Here is a 3397-nt window from a genome sequence, read left to right on the forward strand (position 1 = left end):
AGATTATGAATCATAAATTATAAATATGGAAAGTGTTAATATGAATTACAAACAAGCCTAGTACATAAGATGAGATCAAGCTAATTAGCAAGTGTAAAGGGAAGAATCCACCATCAGAACTAGCTAACCGGACTCAAAAGCAGTCTCTAAGGTCTTGAATGGTGGAGCTCTTGAGCTTGGTGTGCGGAGATGGAGCGGAACTTTGGTGAAATGCCGGTAACAACGGACAAGCTCTCGAGATGGAAGAGTTTAGTTACACAAAGCCTAAAACAAACCTAAACTACAATAATCAAAACAAGTATAGTTTTGCTCTCTCTAGTTGTGTGTGTTGAATGGGGTTCAAGAGCTTCCTATTTATAAACATCAAGCAAAGGGCAAAGTTGTAACTTCACAATGAACAAGTATGGAGCAACATTATTTGGTGCAGAAATCCCATGACACGCCTCGCGTAAGGTTGTCTACGCCCCGTGTAAATGCCCATTCCGTCAGAAATCTCCTGCATGTGGACCAATTCCATGTCTAATTGTCTCAAACATGCCCTACATAGCTGGAGTACGCCCCACGTGTTTGAGTCTCTAAAGTTTTATTGCTTGAATTGGAGCTTTTACGCCGTGCGTAGTTGAAACACGCCCCGCGTAAATGAATCTCTGAGCTTTTATCATTGAAGAACTACCTGATACACCTCGCGTATATGGTGGTACGCCTCGCGTACCAAGAGTTGACTCAAGGAGACAATGCAGTCTGACTTTCAGGATTAGGCCAATCATTTCCGACATGTGTCATACGCCTCGCGTAGGGTGGCATACGCCCCGCGTATGTTGAGTCAATTCCACATGGCGTCCGTGGATAAGGCAATTATTGCTGACACCATGTTTCACGCCCCGCGTACGGGGTGATACGCCCTGCGTGTTTGGGTGGATTTTCGCTCCTTGCTCGTACCTGAAATACAAATCTTGCGAGCCGAGTTAGCTTGACGTTTTTATTTCAAAAACACGGAAAATTAACTGCAAGTACGAAATTTATTTTCATTTCTTTATTTTATTAAAACGCTTTATTTTTGTGGTTAAACTTATTTATTTTATCCAAAATCAACCCGTAAATCATGCTAAAAGATAGGGGTAAAATACCCCTATCAGGCATCCTTATTGCTGACGTATGCCATATTAAACATAGCGAACCAGCTGCTATTATCCAAAGCACGGTCACGTTTCTCCTCAATTAAATTATCTGACCCACGGCCCCTCTCCCACATAAAAGGATAACCCAACATTCAGATCTCTGCTAAACCACAATCTGAAATAGCATCGCTGAATCCCCGAAGAAGAGTAGGAGGGCCTATTACCGCCTCGCTTCTCTGTGTGCGCTAGCATATCATTAAAATCACCTATCATAGCCCATGGACCTGTGTAATTAGCCCCCAGACTTCTCAAAAGCTGCCAAACATCAGCTCTCCTAGATCTCTCGGGGAAGCCATAAAAACCGGTTAATCGATACTCCGGCAAACCTAGTAAAGTGACCTTGAAATCAATGAAATTAGAAGAGAAACCCAACAACTAAACCGAGCTAGCAGATTTCCACATCAGCGCTAACCCTCCCCCGAGGTTAATCGGCTCCATAAAGAACAAGCCTTAGTATGAAATCCTCTTTTTTAAAGCTTCAACTTTTGCACGGCTGCACTTAACTTCCATTAGAAAGATGAAATCAGGATGAAGATTGGTTGTAAGATCAACAAATTGACGAACTGTCCGAGCATTCCCGATCCCTCGGCAGTTAGTTCTATGAACTTGCGTAAAATGTAATCTATTAATTATTCTGTTGCAAAATAAAATAAAAGTTAAATGTGAAAGATGTATTATAAGCGTCTTAAAAGAAGTAAAACGATTAAAGTTGAGGTATGCGGTTCTAATATTAGAGAAGACAAGTTTTACAGCCGAACAAGTAAGAACTTCCTTTTTAATCCATTCTTTGAATTATATAACAGTCCTCCATATTTGTTGTCTTTCTAGAGAATTTTTTTGTTCCATAATACATGACGTTTCGATTTTCAATCCATGCACAATAATTGATTTTTACCTAATGTACTCCTATTTAAGTTGCCTTTTTACTTTGAGAATAGATAAAAATTAATTAGTGGATGCAATTAATACAAGGGTAACAAAGTTTTTAGTTAAAATTAATTGCATTTCTTAATTATCGTGGCTTAACCTTAAAATACATCTATTGTGGAACAAATGGAGTAACATTTTAAGATGTGTGCAACACATCTTCCGCATGTATCTTACTTTTTTGCAATCGAGTAAATAATTGATTATATTTTACGCAAGTCCAGGAAGCTAACTGAACATTTTATGCAAGTTGAGAGAGCTATTGAGACACTTTGAAAGTTCAGGGGGCAAATCAAGTTTTTTGGACAAGTTCACGATACAAATTATGTATTAAGTCAATTAATTATTAATTAGATATTTAAAAAACATTACTAATCTATACTATATATAATAGCAGAAGCAGAGAGAATTTGCAAGAAGTGTTTTAGAGGCTTTTTGGTTTAGTTGGTACCGTAGTAGCAAAGAGAATAAATGAGTTAATGAGTTTTAATTTTCTCTATATCATTATTACTATATCAACACATTATTTATTGTCAATTATTAACCTATTAATCAGAGTAATAAAAGAAAGTAAGAGTTACAATATGATGGAAAAAATACAAAGCGAAGGAAATATAAAAGTCACAAATATATATATATATATATATATATATAAAGCATGATATATGGATTTTTATTTATGTTTTTTGGCTTTTTGGCTTTTTTTTATGATTTTTGAGCGTTTGCTCATCGAGTTGCGAAGAGTAGCTCAATGAGTTTATTTGGTAAAGAGAGGGGATTTTGCGAATGGAATGGATTGCTCGATGAACTGAGGAAGTTTGCTCGCCGAGTTACTGAAGATTAGCAGATTTGCTGTCTTTTGATAGTTTTAGAACTCATATTTGTGGGAATGATACACACTAAAGTAAGTTTATACACAGAAGATAAAAAAATTCCATAGGTGTCAAATGTATTTATGAAGACTTGAGGAGTCTCTTTCTATCTATTTTCTATTTCTAATTACTAATAGATTCATCTCCTTGTGAAAGACCTATTACTGGATAATTCATGGGTAGAGCAAAAGAACGTGAACTGTACACGACTGGATTTAGTGAATTTACATATGCACAAAATTTGCAGATAAAAACATATCCATAGTTAGTGCATTCATCCTAGTTAGAAACTCCAGCTCCGTATCAAAGTCACTTGTATTGTAGTTTAAATGAAATAAAATGATGGATGATTGGTTTTAAAGGGGCTTGACTACACAATGTAAAAAGGTTTTTGGTCAAATCAAAGAAATAGTTCAAGTA

This window comes from Euphorbia lathyris, chromosome 3 (genome assembly GCF_963576675.1).
Source record: "Euphorbia lathyris chromosome 3, ddEupLath1.1, whole genome shotgun sequence".
In the NCBI taxonomy this organism is placed as follows: domain Eukaryota; kingdom Viridiplantae; phylum Streptophyta; class Magnoliopsida; order Malpighiales; family Euphorbiaceae; genus Euphorbia; species Euphorbia lathyris.